General features: G+C 52.6%; 1 protein-coding gene across 7 annotated transcripts in view; it reads right to left on the bottom strand.

Moving 5' to 3' along the window:
* CTBP2 (C-terminal binding protein 2) overlaps nt 1-20,364 on the bottom strand; it is a 160,371-nt gene that overhangs the window by 96,149 nt on the left and 43,858 nt on the right. For 5 of the 7 annotated variants that reach the window (XM_066238893.1, XM_066238894.1, XM_066238897.1 and 2 more), the window contains one exon: nt 16,260-16,366. The gene's annotated coding sequence lies outside the window, so the exon portion shown is untranslated. Of the gene's footprint in view, nt 1-13,719; nt 13,887-16,259; nt 16,367-20,364 lie in introns of all 7 variants that reach the window. The other 2 variants (XM_066238899.1, XM_066238900.1) reach the window with 1 other exon arrangement.

Consider the following 20,364-nt stretch of genomic DNA (forward strand, 5'->3'; position numbering starts at 1 on the left):
CAAACTGGTTAAGATGATTATACAACACACCTCCCACTCCTGACACTCTGTTTAATTCAAAGTCAAACACCGAAGCCGAGAGCGGACTTGAGAACGTTCCGAGGTCTGCAGACGGCCTTCCCGGCCCCTCCCCTTGTGCCGACACAGCTGGGCAGGAACTCACTGACCTAATATTACTGGACAGATAATTCCTCGCCTTGGGGGAAGACTGGCAAGCCCATGGCATCTGCCATTTCCAATCTATGTTTAGAAACAGCAAACGGGGGCCTTGCCAGGAAGCTGGGGGGGGACGGACAGCAGAGACGGCGCCCCACATCCCGAGTGAGCCCTCCCAAGGCCGCCTGCAGCCTCGCGGAGGAACCGTGGTGCACCGAGAAACCGGTGTCTTGTTTCCACCCGGACCGTCTCAGCCATCACTGCAGAAAACAATGGAAGAGTTGCCGTAAGTCGTTCAAGGGAGAGAGCCGCCAGCCGAGGGCGGGGTGAAGGCAGTGCTCTCAGGACCCGCATCTTCTCAAGACAGCGAGCGGAAAAAGCAATAGCATGTGCGGTTCAGAGGACAGATGGGACTTTCCTAATTGTCTCCAGATTCCTAGCAGCAGGGGCGGTAACTAAGCGGTTTCAATTAGAAGTTAAAGAAACAGGGAAAAGCAGGCGGTGAGTTATGCCCGTGCCAACAAGGCTCCCTTGTTTGGGTCTCGAGGCTGCTCTGTCCCGTGTCAGGCCCGCCCTATGTCCACGCCACATGAGCATGGAGCCATGACAAGGGGACAAATAAACCTGTTTGTCAGATGTCTTGTCTTTGTTATTATTTATTTAATTTTATTCAGTGAGGGGAGGCAGAGAGACAGACTCCCTCATGCACCCCCGACGGGGATCCACATGGCAAGCCCACTAGGGGGTGATGCTCTGCCCATCTGGGATGTTGTGCTGTTGCTCAGCAACTGAGCTCTTCTTAGCATCTGAGGCAGAGGCCATGGAGCCATCCTTAGTGCAGGGTCAACTCGCTCCAACTGAGCCATGGCTGCAGGAGGGGAAGAGAGAGAGAGACAGAGAGACAGAAAGAGAGAGAAAGGGTGGAGAAGCAGATGGGCGCTTCTCCTGTGTGCCCTGGCTGGGATTGAACTTGGGACTTCCACACACCGGGCCGACACTCTACCACTGGCTCAGGGTCTCAGATGTACCGTCTTGAACACACATGTGAGTGTAGCAGAGGCGAGGCTGGCTGCCTCCTACACTCAGGGCCCCCCTCTGCCCATGGAGACGAGGGAGCCAGCACAAGCCAGCACAGGTGGGGGTAACACATTTCCAAGAAAGGTGCAGTCCCTGCCTGGGGACGTGATTTCCATGCCACTCCAGGCTTGGCGCCAACAGGGCTGGTCAATGAGGTTGGAGCACAGTGACGACAGGCACCCTTTCAACAAAACCAGGGGGCGTTAAGTGGGGTCACTTGACACCCAATACACATGTGGTGATGATGTCTGGAGACACTCTGGGTTTGTCACACTGGACGGGGAAGGAGGGCGCTCTCGCCATCCGGTGGGTAGACAGAGTCCAGGGGTCCCGTGAAAAATCTGACGAGGCACAGGATGGCCCCACAACAATGAACCACCTAGTCCAAAATATCGACGGTGCCAAAGCTGAGAAAAGCCCATGAAGGCTGTGGAGTTTCCGAGGAACAGCAACGCTCAGAAGTAGCTGGGCCAGTTACCCGCAAGCTGCTATCCCACCACGTGGTACCTAAGGAGCAGCACAATGGGGGACAACGGAACCAGCCAAGGGCACGAGTGGGCAGAGCAGACAAGGACAGGAGTGAGCTCCCCGCCACACGAGGAACCCGGTCCCCATGGTGGGAGGCAGAGGCCACGCCATGGGGAAGAGGTTGACTCAGGAGATAATCTGACCCAGGGCGGGCGAAGCAGGAGCCAAGACCAGAGGGCATCTGGGGACCCAAGGAGGAGAGCAGCCCGTGCCCGTGCAGGCTGGGGGGGTCTGTAAACATAAGGCCACACCCCATTTCCCACCCGTGCCGCCGCCCACTCTGTGCCCATCACTTAGACACGCCTTCCAAGATGTCTCAGGGCAACGCCAGAGAGCAGTTAGAAGGACCCTGACAGAGAGGCCAAGAGAGGGAGCGTTCCAGAAAACCAAACTCAACGACAAAAAACAACAACTGGCACGCACCAGCCCACTCTCATGTGAGCCCGGTGGTTGGGGGTGGGTGGGAGGGGGGACCAGTGGGGATCAGGAGGCCTTGTTCCCACTACAAGCTCAAAGTCAGTCTCGCCAGGTCTTCCCCTACTCAGCCCCAACGAGAAGCCCTCTGAACAGCAAACCCGGAAGCGAAACGGGAGAACAGGTGGGGTCATCCCCCCACTTAAATAATGGTAGGTTTGGTTTTTGTGCCCCTTGTAAAAACAACAAAAACCCTAACAAACCATGCACACAAATACATATATGTTTACCATATAACAAAAGAATCTGGGAATAAGAAAATCTGAATATTCCTTAATTATGCAGCAACACTGTTAGTTAACTTCTCCTTACTGCAGTGAATATTTCCTGCCCCATCTTCTCTGCCGCGAGTAGGTCAAAGAAAAGGCATTGAACTCAGGTTTGAATCGGCTATATGGGGAAAAAAATAGCCCGACATTATGAAAAGGGGGAAGGCCTGCAGTGGCACAGTGGATAAAGTGTCGACCTGGAACACTGAGGTCGCCGGTTCGAAGCCCTGGGCTTGCCTGGTCAAGGCACCTACGACAAGCAACCAATGAACAATTAAAGTGAGGCAACTGACTTGATACTTCTTGCTCCCCGCCTCCTCTCTCTGTAAAATCAATAAATAAAACTTTCTTTAAAAAGGAGGGGTAGAGGGAGAAGAGAAATGCAAAATAAAATAACGTGGTGATCATGAAATTCCTACGTGACTTGAGACCAAGGCTCAGGCATCTAACACAAACTCATCCACTCTTGTTATGTCCCAGCTTAAAAACAGGGACGACAGCCCTGGCCTAGGACAGCTAGGTTGGTTAGAGAGCCATCCTGGTACACAAAGGTTGTCGGTTTGATCCCCGGTCAGGGCACATACAGAAACGGACTGATGTTTCTGTCTATCTCTCTCTCCCATCCTCTTTCTCTAAAATCAACCACTTAAATGGACACCAGACATACCCACCAAATAATGCAAAGGAGAAAAGTTACTAGTCGCCAGAACACAGATTAAAGCCATGTGGGTTATTTATAAAAAGCTAAACGTGGAGAGACCCTCCGTTGGGTCAAGTCATCTAGACAAAGCCCCTGCCTGATAAATCCTCATCTAAGATGATTCCTATACATTCAGGTTAAAAATACAAAGAAAGAAAGTTACCTTGAATCAGGTAAGAAATATAGAAGTCTACATAGCAGGATGATGTTATTGCTAAGAAACTTGTTTAGCAAAATTCACAAGCGGTGAAATGGGGGTGGGGGGAAGATCCTGATATCCCAGGGGGCCCCAATTTCTTCAGAGAAATGAACATTTCCACCCTGTTTTTATCTAGAAGTCATTAAACTGCGTCACATGAATGATTAGAACTGGAGGGGCGAATTAACTCTATTCATCAACCAAGTCCAAACACTTTAGAGCGCATCTGTAATGAAAGAAACAGCTCCGCGCTCTCTCTCTTCTCATTAGAGTAAACCAGTTTTCCCTCTCAGTATATAAAACTGTCCTCTCGTCCCGTAATTTATATTACCATAAGCCGACTCACATTCTCAACTATTACACGCCTCCAATTAATTTTTGCAGCTTTTGCCTGAAAATTTAATGAGATATACTGTAGTGTGTGAACCTGCTGACTCTAGACTGCGTGTGCCCCCAGCATTAATGCTGGCATCCTAAAAGAACCTGAGCCGTACTTGCGAAGGGTCCGCGGCCAAGGGGATGGGTCACCCGGGCCCACCCGCTGCCCTCTGTTAAAACCTATGATAAAACTGACTCATCTTGAGTTCAACGGCCCCTCCGCCTCAATCCGGGGAGGAAGGAGAAGAAAAGCTGCCCGGTCCAGTCACTCTCCAAGTCTGCCCACTTCTACAAGCCTTTCAGCCAACAGCCAAGATGGGTGACCGTCGAGACCTCAGTTCTCTCCTGAGGGAGCCAGGAAAGCGGCTGCCCCCAGATGAGGATGGGGGAGGGGACACACAGACGTCTGTCACCCAGTCCAGCTGCAGGTGCGCCACGGGCACACAGGCTACAAGCAGGGTCCACACGTGTGCCTGAGTGCGCATATGCGTGTGGTATCAGTATGTGCTCGCGTGAGGGTATGTGTGCCTGACGTGCCTGAGCATGCGAGTTCAACCAGAGACGAGCAGGTCAGGAGGACTGGTCACTCAATGAGAGTCCCTCTGTAGCAACTGCGTTTGCCGACGGGTCTGCAGGTGCAAACAAGAGGGAACGAGGCCACAGCAGTGACGCCACAGCAGTGACACCACAGCAGCCATCAGTAACCACTCCCAGACAGGACACACCAAAACCGCACTGAGGCCGCCTCAGCTGTCCGTCACTGGACAGGCGTGAGCAGGATATGTTCAGCCCTGGGACCAGGCTGCCGAGCCTGGGCCAGGTCACCCCAGAACTCACAGCCTGTTCCTTAGGTATGCCGATCACTGTGACACACCATCACCAGTGGCCAAGAACTGGTGACATAGAATACGCAGCACTGAGCAGAGTGTCTGGGACGTGGCCGGCCCTTAATACACGGCTGAGTCAGAGTCACTGTTTAACAGCTGTATGTAGGAGGCCAGGACCTGGGGAAGGAGCGGACCAGGTTTCCGAGGAGGGGAAGCGAGAAGCCCCCATTATTCCTTCCTGTCCCGACGTGTACCCTGCCTCAGCCACCACCTCACAGTGCCAGGGAGCCAGGAGAGGGTCTGCTTCTGCTGAACAGACACACACACAGACTCTGGGGGGGTTTGAGCTGTCCTCCCAGCACCGATCCAGCCGGGAACACGGCTGTTGCCAAGTCCAACAGGTGCATCCTAGCCTGGGGCCACCCCTAGCCAGGCTGGGTCATCGGGAACGGAGCTCCATGCCCCACTCGTGCTCTTACCTGAGAGCATTTACCACGTCAGGAAGCCCCCCCTTACAGGCTGTTTGCAAACAGACTTGGAAGTCTACAGGGAGAGACCACAGAACACCCGTCAAACCAACAGCTCACCAGGTGTTTTCAACATCAGACCTTTTTAACACCCAGTATCTGAACTGTTTGGGGAGCTTGTGATGGTGCAGATCATTCTGGGTGTGTGGGTGCAGTCCCGACCCAACCCAGGTTCCAATCCCATTTGGCTCGACCAAGTGCCTAGAGAGGCCAGTCAACCTGTGTTACCCACTAAACTCAGAGTGAATGAGGATACCCACCCCCCACACCAGCAGGACTGCACCACAGACAGTGGATGGGGTGGGACCTTGCGCTGAAGACTGACCACCCAGCTCACGGGGTTTCCATTTCAGGGCAGGCGCTGGACCAGTCTTGGCCCCCCAAAAAGAGCTGTTTTTCAACTTTGCCTTCCAGCCAACGAAAGCTAGCCTGTGCCCCCAACACTTAGGCTCACTGAGGACCCCCCCAACACACTCTGAAGCATCTCTCACCGACCGTGGGGGGGATGCTCCACCTGCAGGAGGCACTCAGGGGTGCAGCCCCCTGCTCAGTAAAAGAAGACAGTAACACTTCCTGGCCGCACAGGTCTGTGTGGAAGAGGACGCTCGGGGGCTGCCCAAACCACGGCCTAAGCGACGCACAAAGGTGCCCAGCTACGGGAAAAGTGGTCGCCGCCGAGCGGTGAAGGATTCTGGGGACTGCCCAGGGCCAAGGTCACAGGCTCTGAGCACATCGCTCCAGCCAGTCTGCTCTAGGCCTGGGGGTGCCACAAAACTTGGGCCGGGAAACCTTGGTCAAGAACCTACACAATCCCAGCCCGCTCTGGCCAGAGACACCCCCCTAGGAGGATCCTGCCCGGTCTCAGGCCCGGTTCCCGAGGCACCAAAAAGGCGGCCCCCAAATCCCACACTGCCAAACCTCCGGGGAGGACCCAGCATGTCTCAAGGAAGGTCACACACAGATCGTGGAAACCTTCTCATCTGTCGGAGAACGGAAGCCATTAACTGTGTTACTGGCAAACCCAGATGCTGTCTACAGCTAAAGATTCCCAAATAGATCAATTAGCATATTATGAAGGATTTACTTCCATTTCCCTTGACAGATCATAAAAGCCAAAACTCAAGGCTCGGCTGGAAACTGACAAGCACACCGAGCAGAGGCGGCTCTGGCACAACGGGAGACAACAGCAGAAGAGAACGGTGTTCACACGATCAGCCACCTGAGTCATTCCAAGAGCAAAATGTCAAAAGGTATAAATCCATCCCTTTGGTAACCGGAGCTCGACGTCCCACCAGCCGCTTCCGCGCCGAGAAGGGACGCCCTGCCTGCCGTCTCCCAGGCGCTGCACCCAGCAAACATGGCTGCTCTGCTGCCTCTCCCGCATAGAACTTGGCCCGTGGGCGGAAAAGCCGGGGAGGGCTGGAACTCAGGGGACACGGCACACCTTCCCCACCCCCAAGAAACGGCGAAAGAGTCTGAAAGTCTGAAAGTTTAAATGCTGCCGACGCATGTAAACATTAATGAAGTGTGAGGACATGGGCTCATTCGGCCCCTCTTGTGACAGTCAACTCAGTTTGAAAGGAGAAACTCTCAGCTTCTGTCTGGGTGTGGGGGGGCTTTTGTGTTTCAACTTGGCTGTTGGGTGGGGTGGGGGTGGGGGAACCTGGAGGGGAATTCTCAGACGGACAAAGGTAAAACAACATTATTACCCGTGAAAGTCTGTGCCTTGTCCTCACTTGTACGTTTAAAATTACCCTCTGGGGGAGGAGCGGACAGGCAGAACAAGAGCAAGAATAACCCAGACCCCAAACTGATTTAATAGATGCAGACTTGTCCCCCTTCCCCATATTTCCTTAGTGCTCCTCGACTACAAATCAAAATCTGCATTTAAATAGAATATTTTTAATGTAGAAAAGAGGGAGCCCCAGGGTACAGAGGTATTGCATTCCGTATCTATGGGAGCACCACACTGCACTGTAAATGAGATGCGGCCTTCTGAAATTTACTGACTATATTATATTACCCTATTCCAAATTGTCTTGTTATTACTACTATTTTTACTAAAATCTCCTCTCCTAATAGGTGTGTTGCTTTGATGGCCAAGGCTGTTAATAAAAGTAATGCGATACTACATCATGCTATCAACTGAATCTTGAGGAAAGACTATGGCGATCCACGGATCTCATAAGCCCCAGGCTCTGATAATTCTAGCCATTATTCACTGTGAAATTCAAACAGTCTGAATTCATTACCATTGGTTGTTACAAATCTGCATTTTTAGACTTTGCCATAAAACACAGGAGTCCAAACCCGGTGACCTGAATCTAACAGCCTTTCATGGGAAGTGGCCGAGACAACAGGCCTCTCCCAACACCACTCTCCAGATAAAGCCCCATGTGCGCAGCCTCCCCACGGCTGACCCGGTCCCCGCCAGGGGGAGCCGGGACTGCCCCCACCCTCAGTCACAGTTCATGTCTGGACAAACTGCAGAGACTTGGAGCCAGGGTCAGGAGAGTGGGGGACCTGGTCCCAGAGAAAGAAGCACATTATTAAACAGGTGTCCAGGCAGCCAGTCATACCTGGGAGCGGTCCCCATCACTCCTGTGATGGCTTGATCAGCTGTCTCACAAAATGAGTCAGAACTCAATTCTGACGTGCGACACGTGGAAAAGGCTTCAGGGGACCCCAAACCCTTCCTCCCTTGATGAAGAAACATCATGACCAGGTTGATGGGAGAGGGGGTTACATCCCACTCCCAAAGTCCCATGAGGAAAACACGATCGAACTATCTATCTGTCTTGAGCCATTGTCACCTCTCATCTAGATGGTTCCTATAACCTGGACACTAGGTACGTCTTTAAAGAGACACACTGTTCTCTGTACTCCAGCTGTGGGCAGGTCACCAGTGTGTCCCCTGCCCCCCTGCCCCCAGCCAAGCATGTGGCTCTCTCATTGCGGCTACTTGTGGTGATGGCCGTCATTTCTTATTAAGCCCTTACAAGGGGACTTGCTAAGCCCTCATACAACTCGGAGATGAAGCACTCCCGTTCGCCTCCATCTCACGGGAGAACTGGAGGCAGGAAGCGCAGAGGGGTTTAGCTTTCCCAAGGTCAATGCCAAGGTCACGCTGCAAGAATTTCTGGCCCTGCTGTCAAGACCCTCCCCAAATCCTCCCCAAGGCCATGGCCAAGGCTCCGCCTTCCCCAGGCACACAGGGGACAGGTGTGCCAGAGCCACCAGGCTGCCGGAGAGAGCAACTGCTGACGCGGTCCCTGACTAAAGAGCTGGGCCGCTTCCCAGCCAAGTCGAATGCCGTGTCAATCTGCTGTTTAAACACGCCAGCAGAAGGCTTTCCGGCTTTAAACAGGTCTCTGTGGTGCTGCCATTTAAGCCCGGGGGAGATCAGAGTACAAATCAATATGAATCCGCCTTCTGAGAGGAAGTCGCAGCCCTGCGCCGCGGTTTAGAGGTCATCTTCTGCTGTAATTAGGAAGCAGCAGTGAGTTTCAATTGAATTATGAAAAGCCAGGAGTACAGGACTCTCCAAGTTGAGGTTTTTAACAAACATGGGACTGGGGCCATCAGTCACACATGCAGGAAACACCAGGTTCCAAACCTCCAAAGGCAGGCAAGGAGGTGGCCACCACGCTGGGTCCATGAAGGGATCTGATCTACAGGCCATCTGTCCTTCAGTCCCAAGGGACCCGGAAGCCGGTGGGGCCCCCCTTGCAGTCTGCATAATCCCCAGCTCTAATGCAATCCGGGCAGCTGAACGGCAACACCTAGCCCGCATCCGTGAGGCTGCCACAAGCACGTCACGCCCACATGGCAGGGAGTACAGCAGGGTCCCCAAGCCCCACGGAATCCAAGTCCCAACCCTGTCTGCAGGTGGGAGCTGACAGAGGCACGCCTCCGCTTCCGGGCCGCAGAAAGATCTGGAGCAGGCCGCATTATTTCAGAACACGTACGTACACCATCTCCCAACAGGTAGTGAAACATGCTGGTTTGCCTTTTGTCTGCAGGAAACACTCCCAGCTCATGGAGTCCGCCCTGCCTTCCAGACAGATGCTGGGATGGCCCCAGTCACGCCACGCCACGCCACACCATCACGGGTCCCACCGCAGCCCAGGTCCTGTGGCTTCCATAATGTGCGGGTCACGCCCAGAAAATTAAGGAGATGCCACAGGCCAGGTGGCTTTGCTTCAGGGAGCCTGCAGAAATCACCCTACAAGGGTTCACATTAATAGAGCACTGCTCCTTCATTCAAGTCCGTTTACAACACCTTTACACCTTTATCTAATTTCCCACCATCGTCAGAAAGCTCAGCATCATCCAAGCGAATAACACCCTGGGTTTCTGTGCTATCAACAACCAAGGGCTCAAACCAGCTCACGGGCCAGCCTTCTGCACCCAGGGAACGCCTGTGAGGACTCAAACATGCGAGAGGGTGATGGACACCCAGCAAAGCCAATCCAATCCCAGCAGAGTACTGATAAGGATTAGGAGAGGCCGGGGGAGGCCTAGACCTCATAGGACACAGAACCCGTCCTTGCACAGTGCTGTCCGCATCACTTCTCCGGCCCCTGCATCCCTGAACAGTGGAAGCACACGTCCATCTTCAGCCTGCAGAAGGGGTGGGACAAAGGCTGGCATGACCAAGGGGCATTCTGGTGCATCTGCATTGTACCCTCTGCGTCCCAAGCTCCCCCCCCCCCCCCCCCCCCGCCGCCAACCCAGAGGGGGCAGAGCCTGCTGGGGAGCTCTGAGGTCCTAAGCGAGGAAAGCACTGCCTGGCTGGCTGCCGGCCTCCCTCCACAACCCAGGGAAACCAATCGCCCTGCTGGGCTTCAGCTGAATTTTCCAAGGAGTTGCAGGTTACACCCTGCCAGGCCAACAAAGGGTTCCTTTCAGTTAAACAATGTATAGCTGAATGGAAGAAGGGAGGCGACCACAGAAGAGGTGTCAAGTTACAGGGCACAGCAACCAGACACCGTGACCACGGTGTTCTGCAGATCTATATTCAAGGGCAGTGCAGTACCGTCCCATAAACCACAGCCCACTCCCACCAGACCCGCCGGGATGGAAGCTCAAGGGGACACCTGATCCGCCAGCCTGGAAGAAAGATGGCAGTGAGGGTGGAGGGAGGAAGGGCTGGCCGTGTGGGAGCCATTGTTAGGCAGTATACACTTAATGGAAAAAAATGGAAATTAAACACCATAATCAGAAGCTCGGAACTGCTGTTCCTCCCTGGTTTGGTTTTTGTTTGTTTGCTTGTTTGTTTTTAATCCCTGCACACTCTTTCCTATTGTTCTATCTTTTTGCCATACGTGATTAATTTTAACAGCTTCCACAACCCACCCCACAGGTTGTTGCCGTTTCCTTTCGTGTAAAAGAGTTGCACTGCTGAGAAATTGATTTGTTTGCTCCCCATGCCTGAAGAAACCGTGTTATGCAATATGTATAAATGTCACCATTCGGGCTGCTTCTTAGCATAAGTACAGAGAAATGCTCCTTTACCTGTCCGCCCAGGAGTCTGCTCCGGCAGACACCTGCACGCCCACACAAAAACTGACGAATTTACGCAGCAGTCTCTTTGAAAACCTCCTACTTAGCCCTCACTGGTACAAATCTAGGGGAATTAGCTTAATGGCTACGCGGAAAGAATGAACTGCCACCCGTTCAGTTAACCAAGAAGACTTTATTTTTAACAGCACGGGGGCCAGGTGGGAGTTGCCAAGTTTGCTAAAAATAAATGAGTCAATCAATCTATAAAGTGACTCTGTTCTGCGGGCGGCAGGCGCCAGGTAGGGAGAGAGCCGTGGGTAACAGGCGTGGGGATAGCGGAATTCTGGGCCTCACTCTGGGAAAGGCGTGGAGCCGGGAACCAGAAGTCAGAGATGACCTCGGAGAGCACCCGGGTTCCATCAGTCCCATCAGTCCCATGGGGGGGGGGGTATTCTTGGGCTGGAGAGTATTCCTGTAGCATCTGTCGCTGAGGAAGTTTGCTACTGGAACCTGGGGGTGAGGGTGGGGGTGGGGTGGGTGAGCGCCCCTCCATAAAACCCGAGACAGAAGAACAAACTCAGAAGTGCCTAAAGCTAAGACCAGGTTAGCAACAATGTTGCTGGTCGAGTGCTTTCGAGGAGTAATAACAGCAGTGATGGTAACAGTAAATACTAAACAAAAATACACACACACAGACAACCTTTTCCTCTCTCATTAATCACACCTGATTGGAGACTCAACGTTTTCACCGGAGAAAGCTCACTTCCTACTCACTCACACATCCATACATCCATCCTCAACTGAAACTACAGTGAGCAGGGAAGAGCATTTCCTGCAAGTGAAACCCTGGCCACATCGCCGGGCCATCACCTCCATCCAGCCCCCATCCTTCCTCTAACACATGCACGCTCCTCGCCCCAGAAACAATGACCATCAGTCCACTGACCCGGGCCCCTGGCTGTTCCCAACCTGGGCTGCAGTTGGGGAGACTGAGGGAGGGGCAGGAAAGCCTGTCTGGGGCATGTCCAGGTCCCCACAACAGCTGGCTGGAAAGGGGGGGGTCTCTGCACCCTGGAGTCCTGTACACAGGCCACACCCTGGAGGACGAGTGGACCATGCTCTCAAGTGGACCACTCCTCGTCAACTACTTGAGAACATGGACTTCCCAGGGAGCAGGGGCCACAGAAGTCATCGCCCACCACAAGGGGCTCTGCGACAGCTGATAGAGCCAGTCACACCAGAGTGTGAAATGACCCAGTGTCTCAGCAGGGGCCAGTCACACCGGAGTCACCACCGCAGTGTCTCAGCAGGGGCCAGTCACACCGGAGTCACACCACCGCAGTGTCTCAGCAGGGGCCAGTCACACCAGAGTCACACCACCGCAGTGTCTCAGCAGGGGCCAGTCACACCGGAGTCACACCACCGCAGTGTCTCAGCAGGGGGCGAGGGGCAGCCTGGGGCTGGGGTCACACCTTTGGGAGTCCAAGCCCCAAGCGCTGGCAGATGGATCTGAGCATCACTGTCCTTCCAGTCCTAAAAACCCTGGAAAAGAGGTGGATCTCACACCTATGTGTCCCTGCATCACACCTTGATGGGGTGCTCAATAATGACATGCCTCCCACCCAGCAGGGGTGAGGGGCCCTCCGGTGAGGCAGAGCTCAGCAGAGGCTCAGCCTGGTGGGAACCACAGGAAGCCGACAGGCTCGCTTACTCCAGACGCAGGCGTGTTCACAGAGTGAACACGAAGACCCTCAGCTTGGGCTGTGCCTCTCGGGCTGGTAAACCGACTCCGACTGCACCAGCAGTCACAGGGGGCAGGGTGAACAGACCCACAGAGCAGAAAGCAGCCCAGCAGGGGGAACCGGGGTGGGGGCTTGGCCTCATGCGGCTAGGACAAGGACACTCTCTGAGAATAAAACTGGGGACCGGATGAGGGAATGTCTCTGGTCCTTGCCAGGACAGGGCGGGGCTGAGCCAACACCTCCCAGAGATCGGCCGCCCCATGAGCTTGGACCTGTGATGGCCCTCCTGCCTGCTCCGCGGTGAGCTGGGGAACGCAGCCCAGCACCCACCACCACCCCCATTGGCCTCCGGGCTGTTCCTCACCCGGAGTTCCCCTGCAGATGAAAGGCCCTGTGTCTCGGCCTCAGGCTTGCGGTTTTCATGCGGGTGGTGAGCCTCTGGCCTGAGACCCGGACAGCAGGATCGCAGGACCCCGTGCAGGCCGAGGGTTCAGGAGGAGGCTGCAGGCAGGACCAGCAGGGCCCCTGAGCCTCAACCTCAGTGGGGGTGCTTGTTTCTAATGGAAGGCAACACTCTGCCCTTCTGTTTGTCAAGAAAAAAATCTGTCCTGACAGAAACAGGGCCGAGACCGATGGGCAGGGAGAAGACTTCACTGGCTCCTGGGCCCGCTGAAGCCACGCTCCCCACGCCCGCAGTCTGGTGGCCGTGGCGAGGCCCTTCCCACCTCCGAACACATCACCAGCACCCCGGGGACCTCCGATCCCGTTCCTGGGTCCTCGGGAGGTGGGTCGAGCCTCCACCTCATTATCGTGATCTGTTAAAATGGTGCGTGGCGCAAGCTTCCCTGTCACAGGCAGCCGGACACTTGGGCACGTCTCTGCCAAACCACAGCCGTTGCTACCCCACCATCATTGCACACAACCAACGCCAAAGGCTTTGATGCCCGCTTCCACTTGTCCGTAGGCATTTAACAAAAAGCACTTACGTTTCTCTGACACTTTTGTTAAAGTTACAAGGTAACCGGCTGCCGCTATAAATGTCAGGGCTTACTGAATAAGGAAACAGTACAAGACAGAGCTCCACCTGCACCCACGGAGGTCTAACTTCCTCGGGGTTCCAGGATAAGTCAGCAATTTGGGGGCACCCTGGGATTTCCCTGTGTAACAAGTAACAGCATACAGAGAGGACAGCGAAAGTAGACCTAAGTGTAGCATTAGTAATGATGAGATGAGCTGCTTTGGAGGGAGAAAGCTGAAAGGTTTGATTTGAGGTTATTTAAAAAGAAAAACTACAATCCAAAATAATAGGTACATAATGCTATTAAAGTGGGACATACTCCAGATTCCTAAGGAGCCAAGAATAAAGTAGGAAGGTTTCGGGCACCTCCCAGTTCTGCTTCTGCAAGCTGTGCGTTTCCATGACTTCTGCGTTTTTTATCTACCGGCCGTCCCCAGGTTACGGACAAGGCAGGTGCTGTCGAGTTGAAAACGTTGACGTATTTCTCTGCACAGAAAAAGACAAACATCTGTCCAAGTTGTACTTTATAGGTAAATATGCCGGTTCCAACTTACATCCAAATTCAACTTAAGCACAAACCTATACAACCTCTCTCGTTTGTAACCCGGGGTATGGTTCGTATATCCTTCTTTACCCACATTAAAAAAAAAAAGACTTGTCCACACCAGAGACCTCAGCAGGTGGGCTACCAGGCTGAGGTCAACATGGGGTCCTCGCTTGGCTGTAATTCCACATCCCCTCCTCTGTAGCAATGTATCAGCCGCAGGTGGGACTTTGTGGGGAGAAAGAGGTCCAAGAGTTTACACACGCTTTCTGGGGACATGCGAGAACCCCACCCTGTATAGTACGTCCGGGGGTGGTCGGTCAGGAGTGGAGGGTGAGCCCACCGGCAGGGAGCTTGGTGCTCAAGAAATTTACCAGGAAGCGTGCTGCCATTTCATCCTGATACTGGACGCGTTTATGCAAGGTTACGGGTCCTGTGGGGCCGAAGCCACCGTTAAACAAGATCCCACGGTGGTTCGACCATTAGGATGAATCAAATGAAAATGCTATCACGCAACCCTAGTCGATATCTTAAAAGTCCATTTCTCACTGTGCTCAATTCTGGCTATCCAGGTGAGATGCCCCGTCCCGAAGAGCAGGTGAGTCTCGGGCATCAGGTACAGCTAGTGCGCGGACACAGAACTAGACATCCAAATGGGGTCAGGGACGTCCAATGGATTTATTGCCATCACCCTTGAAAACATCTTCAATCCCAGCACCCCAAACTGGAACGAACGCTCACCAAGCTCAGAGCCACGAGACATTTTGTGTCTCCATGCCTTTGAGCGTCCGGGCCGATTCTCACACACAGGTTCTAAGAGACCAGGCGGGAGCCGGAGAAGAAATGAATGTCAGCCTTGAAAGGAGGAACTGAATGTATATGGGTGAGAGGGGCCGTCATGACTTTTCAACACTCCCCCATTTCCTGTCCACTCCAATGCTAAGATTCTTGGAAGAGTTCAACGATTACAGTCTCCTCTGAGAAGTCATCCGCACAGAAGGCCGTGCTCTGCGGTGGCCTCGGACAGGGCAAGGCCTCTCAGGTTGCTCCTAGGAAAGGTTTCCGGGCTTCTACACTGAATTAAATCTCAAAAGGTGGGGATCTCTGCGACTACCCCAGTCCAACTATTCAGTTCACAAAGAAGGCCTCAAAATGCCTGAAGAGGTGCCTGCTAGTGACCAGGCAGCTACACTGGTGTCCCCACCTGACACTCCTCTGCCTCCACGGGGACAGGAGACCCTGGTCCCTGGGCCACTGTCCACCCTGCTGGCTGGGTCGAGGCTAAGGTTCAGCTCGGCTGTCCCCCGGTGCTCACAGCTCTGAGGGACACAGGGCCTAAGGCCACAGTGGTGAACTTGACCTTACCATAAACCAGAGACTGCGTCCTGTTTAACACCTCAGGAAACAGGTGCAGGGGTTCCCTAGAAGAGATGGCGGGAAGATTTGCTCCCCATACTCTTTTGTCTTTGCTTTAAAACGATGTTGTTCGCTCAGAGAGAAAACGGTTTTTGTTTTTGTTTTTGTTTTTAAAGCAGGATAAAAATCAATCACTTCTGACAAGTTGCCACTTGGAGACTTTGAGTAAGAGCCAGGCTTTGTGAAAATGGCTCAAGACATGTTGACATTCAACTCGGGACCCCAACGCCCCCCTACAGCGGAGGACGGAGCTCTCCCCAAGCGTATGTCCTCAAAGCACACACACTCCAAACAAGCGGACAGAATTGGACACTCTCCTCCGCACACAGCCCCCCCTCAACCAGCTCCACCAGGAAGACGTCATTACGTGCTCAACACATCCAGAGGCTGGCGACTCCCAAAAACCGGAGCTCACTAAGAGACACGCCTTCCCTAGCATGCAGCTTTCTTCCTGAAGACATCCATCGGCCGCTGTGCTCCCGTGACAAGTCGGGGGTGGGGACGAGACTATTTCCCTAACTCATTTTTATTCTCCGTAATTAATATGTCGAGAAGTCCTCACACGACGTCCATCCTGACTCGAGCTCCTAGCAGAACAATTTCCCCTGACTTATCTTTATAGCAGCAGCAGCAGCAGCAGCAATCACTTTACACCAAACTATATTGCCTCCGAGTTAATTACATGTATTTTGCTTTTGATAAATGAAAATACCAGATGCAATTAATTGAAAGGCAATCAATATGGCCCCGCGATTAGATATCCCAATGAAACATCCAGAGGCCGCCAGCGATCCATAGTCATCAACTAATTGAAAACACATTCCAAAGGGGACTTTTTAGGGGGGAAAAAAAAAACAACCCTGAACTTTTTACCTGGAGGTGTTTTACAGTTAACTCACCAATATAAATCTGTCCACCAACTCTACACGGTCCACACGAGGGGGCTGTCTGTCTTCTCAAGGGAACCCAGCTTCATCGGTTCGAAACCATTTAAGGCGATGGAACCCTGAAAAGGGAAACGCACTGAGTCAGTGAGGCGAAAAGGCAGTGATTTTGGGGGGTTGTTCTTGGTGTTTACCTCTAGCTACCCTTTAATGGCATTTTCCCAACGCCTTTGACTCTTCAGCTTCCAGAGGTTATTAAACGGTTTCCATTAAAAATACTATTTGTCTTGCTTTAGTCACACCGCAGATCAAATGAAACAGGAGAGCCCAGAACAAATGAACCCTTTCCATTTCTCCTGACATGAAGCCAAGTGTGCGGTGTTGTGTCGTCCTGGGGAAGAGGGCATTTAGCTTCCCTTCCACAGCAAGGGCTCCAAAAAAACAAACAAACAAACAAAAAAAACGATCAATACCTCCCCAAGCAAAAAGTGCCTCCGGCCAATCGCCTGAGGAACTGGACTTGCAAAGTGCAGCTCACCAGCTCCAGGTTCCTAAGTCCCATTAGCATAAACACTGACAGCTGTTACTCCCCGGTAGCTCTGATTAACGGTTGGAGTTGTCCATTAATAGGAGGCATTTTTAACTTACCACTGAAATTGATTACTCAGTTAAGAATTCAATCCTAAGGTTCGACAGAACGGCACTTTCTCGGCAAAGGCGGTATGAAAAAGAGGCGACTGCATTAAGCGGCACTCACATTTATTTTCCTATGCACGGAGAGAAGAGCAAACATAGGGGCCGTTCCCGGACTCAGAACCACTTCCTGTCCACACAGAGCGGTGAGGGAGCAGGAGGGGAAGTGGCCCCCAGGGAAGGCAGGGGACGGTCGGGGGTCTTTTCAGCATCTTTGCTAAGAACAGACAAAATTTCAGCACTCGAGGTGCCATGCGACGGGAGCGTCCACCTTGTGAGGAGCCTTCCCCGACTCCCCCGAGAAAGGAGAGGGTGGCCCGTGGACACGCAGGGCCGCAGCCTACTCTGGCCACTGCTGAGCCCACCTTACAACCCAGTCAGGGTCCAAATGGCCGATTCGTCTTTTTTTGTGTGTGTGTGTGTGTATGACAGAGACAGAAAGAGGGACAGATAGGGACAGACAGGAAGGGAGAGAGATGAGAAGCATTAATTCTTTGTTGTTCATTGATTGCTTTTTCATATGTGCCTTGACGGGGGGGGGGGGGGGGGGGGGAGCTACAGCAGACCGAGTGACCCCTTGCTCAAGCCAGCGACCTTGGGCTCAAGCTGGTTACCTCAGGGTATCAAACCTGGGTCCTGGGTCCCAGTCCAGTGCTCTATCCACTGTGCTACCACCTGGTCAGGCCCAATTAGTCTTTTTTAAAACGTATGAAATTAATTACTGTTTAAGCCACTTCTCAGCTACACTCTGCTTTTCCAACCACTGACATCTCAGGGAACCAGTTTCTCAATACACTTTCTCCTCTTTTAAAACCATCTTGGGATCCAATCCTGCTGGATTATGTAGCAAAAATCAGAGAGGAACCACTGAACCCCCGGCCCTCCGGCTCCCCATGCTGAAGGAAACCTGAAGTCCTGTGTCCTTATGTAACATAAGGACTGAAAATGCTCAGGCCCCTGACACCAGCGGCTCCTCCTTCACCGCCAGACCCGTCAGTGGCGGGAATGGTCCTGATGACCCCAGGAAAAGGGGGGCCTCTGTCATCACGACCACTGTACACCCAAGGTCAAGAAGGAATGTGCTCCCCCACACCCCCAATTTTCCAGTTCAACGAAAAGTGGGACAGAGATATCGCAGCCTCTTAAATGTCAGGAAGGGAGGAGCAGGCACAGGCTGGCTCTCCAGTAGTTCCAAGCCTCTAGTGACATTAACACAGTTTTATGTTAGGTAAGCACCTCCAATGGCACAGCAGCCATCCTTTTGAGGGGGTGAGAGCTTGCCCGGCAACCGCCTACGCACCCTGCAAAACCCATCTCGTAAGTACCTCCTGGAACACCTTCCTGTGGACTGCCAAGCTGCTACCTACCCTGCCCATCGCTAAGGCTCCGAAGGGAGAATGCCCTGACTACATTTTATTCGTCCGTGGATTTCTCCACGTCTGGCAGAGAATAGGAAATCAAATATTTGACCAACTGTATAGTGGACTTTATCTTCCCTGACTAGCATGGCTTCTCCCAGCATGCCATGGGCTTCCTGTTCCTTTCTACGTCTAATGCTTTCCACAGCAGACACTCAAACATTCATGGATACAATATATATCAATACATAAAGAATGAATTTTGAATGAATAAGGGTATTTTACATACCCTATATATAAAATTTCCTGATATATTTTGAATATTTAATTCATATATATATTTACTTCATAAATATATTGAAATATAAAAAATATAAAAATATTGGTATATTTACTTCATATATATATTCACTTCATAAATATATATGAAGCAAAACTTAGTAATGTCTAACATCACTTTTTATTTTTAAACAAAGGCCTGAAGGCCCTGGCTGGTTGGCTCAGCGGTAGAGCGTCGGCCTGGCGTGCGGGGGACCCGGGTTCGATTCCCGGCCAGGGCACATAGGAGAAGCGCCCATTTGCTTCTCCACCCCCCACTCTCCCCCTCCTTCCTCTCTGTCTCTCTCTTCCCCTCCCGCAGCCAAGGCTCCATTGGAGCAAAGATGGCCCGGGCGCTGGGGATGGCTCCTTGGCCTCTGCCCCAGGCGCTAGAGTGGCTCTGGTCACGGCAGAGCGACCCCCCCGGAGGGGCAGAGCATTGCCCCCTGGTGGGCAGAGCATCACCCCCTGGTGGGCGTGCCGGGTGGATCCCGGTCGGGCGCATGCGGGAGTCTGTCTGACTGTCTCTCCCCGTTTCCAGCTTCAGAAAAATACAAAAAAAACAAAAATAAAAATAAAAAATAAAATAAACAAAGGCCTGAAGTCAAACATTACCTGTTAACTTCTAAATAATGTTAGCAGTGAGTACAGAGTCTAACTTTGAGATACTTCATAGTAAAATTAAACTGGGAACAGATAACTCTGCCTGTGTAAAAGGCTTCACGGAGGAGGTGACATTTCATGCACTTAAATTTTTTTTTTTTATACAGAGAGAGGGATAGATATAGGAACAAAGAGAGATGAGAAGCATCAATCAGTTTTTCATTGCGACACCTTAGTTGTTCATTGATTGCTTTCTCATTTGTGCCTTGACTGCGGGCCTTCAGCAGACTGAGTGACCCCTTGCTCGAGCCAGCGACCTTGGGTCCAAGCTGGTGAGCTTTGCTCAAACCAGATGAGCCCGCGCTCAAGCTGGCAACCTCAGGGTCTCGAACCTGGGTCCTCCGCATCCCAGTCCAACGCTCCATCCACTGCGCCACCGCCTGGTCAGGCCACTTCACGCACTTTTAAGACCAATTCAAGAGCCCACACACTGCCCAGGCACACTCTGCTAACAGCTAATTTAGTGGACGAAGGATGCTAAAGGGCTTGCCAGACTGTCAGAATATTGAATAGCAGTGCCCCTTGTTATGTGAAGGTCGGAAGAAGTATGTGAAGAGACGGAAGCACAGGAAGGCACAAAACGGAAACACTTGTTCCGTAGATCCTTGCTGACCACACTGTGGAGTGGCCCCCGTGGGCTGGCCGGGGGAATTTCCTGGGCAGTACCGCTCTAAGAACATCCAGGCGTGTACAACAGGACAGCAAAGTGACTCAGCTGATTCAAATCGCCACTGAGCAGCCTGGCTGCCCGGGCCAGGGAGGGCTCCTAGTTCTGGCCTGTTCCATCAACCTGCGTGAATGCAGTTAAGCATCACCTGGCCGATGTGTCCCGCCCACAGGCTGATGACAATGGGGGGTGCACAGCCTCCCCAAACCTCTTAGAGGAGAGGAACAGCGATGCCCAGAGCCCGGAGGAGTCTGAGGCCATGTCCCAGAGTTTTCTAACGTAATCAGGACATAGGGCCTAAAATGGTCCCCCCTCCACTGGGACTGTTCGTTTCTTCTCATACTAAGCTGGGAATATGAACATCACATTTTAGGTGTATAATTGATATCTACTTTTCTGAAATTGGGTAAGAGGAGGCCCC

This window comes from Saccopteryx bilineata, chromosome 7 (genome assembly GCF_036850765.1).
Source record: "Saccopteryx bilineata isolate mSacBil1 chromosome 7, mSacBil1_pri_phased_curated, whole genome shotgun sequence".
In the NCBI taxonomy this organism is placed as follows: Eukaryota; Metazoa; Chordata; class Mammalia; order Chiroptera; family Emballonuridae; genus Saccopteryx; species Saccopteryx bilineata.